This window comes from Egretta garzetta, unplaced genomic scaffold (genome assembly GCF_000687185.1).
Source record: "Egretta garzetta isolate BGI_Z169 unplaced genomic scaffold, ASM68718v1 scaffold5, whole genome shotgun sequence".
Lineage (NCBI taxonomy): Eukaryota > Metazoa > Chordata > Aves > Pelecaniformes > Ardeidae > Egretta > Egretta garzetta.
Window position 1 is genome coordinate 669,838 of NW_009259707.1, and position 268 is coordinate 670,105.

Consider the following 268-nt stretch of genomic DNA (forward strand, 5'->3'; position numbering starts at 1 on the left):
CGCTGCGCGGCTCCCTCTCCCCGTCCCCTCCTCAGGAAGCCGTGGAGAGCAATGAGGTCGCCCCTCAGCCTCCTTCTCTCCAAGCGAGACACAACGCAGCTGCGAGCACCCAGACAAAGTACCTCCATCTCCAGCCGACCCTTACCCCAGGGTGCCATTCAGGCGGACAGCTGCAGAACCTACACCCGCAGCGAGCACGTTTCTCCTGCTGGCCTCACCACACCCACGGCACCGCTTAGGTTGGAAAAGACCCTTATGATCAAGCCCC